Raw genomic sequence first — 345 nt, 5'->3', positions numbered from 1 at the left:
GTTGGGCCTTCTTGACCAGCTGTGTGGTGTTAAGTGTCCAAGTGAGGTCCTCACTGATGTGGACGCCCAGGTATTTGAAGCCGCTCACCCTCTCCACCTTGAGCCCCCGGATGAACAGTTCGCGATGAGTTCTCCTCTCCTTCCTCATGTCCACTATCATCTCCTTCATCTTGTCTGTGTTGAGGCTGAGATTATTACTGGCCACCTCCCTCCTGTAGGCTGCTTCATCCTTGCCAGTGATGCGACCTATCACTGCTTAAAGTAAATCTTCCAGCTTCTGACTGGCTGAACACACCTGAGCCACGTAATCAGCAGCAGGTCTGGCAGGGGGCGTGGCTAAAGAGG

The sequence above is a fragment of the Monopterus albus genome, unplaced genomic scaffold, assembly GCF_001952655.1.
Source record: "Monopterus albus unplaced genomic scaffold, M_albus_1.0 scaffold26.1, whole genome shotgun sequence".
NCBI lineage: Eukaryota > Metazoa > Chordata > Actinopteri > Synbranchiformes > Synbranchidae > Monopterus > Monopterus albus.
The sequence above is the reverse complement of the archived record's forward strand: the minus strand, read 5'-3'. Positions refer to the sequence as shown.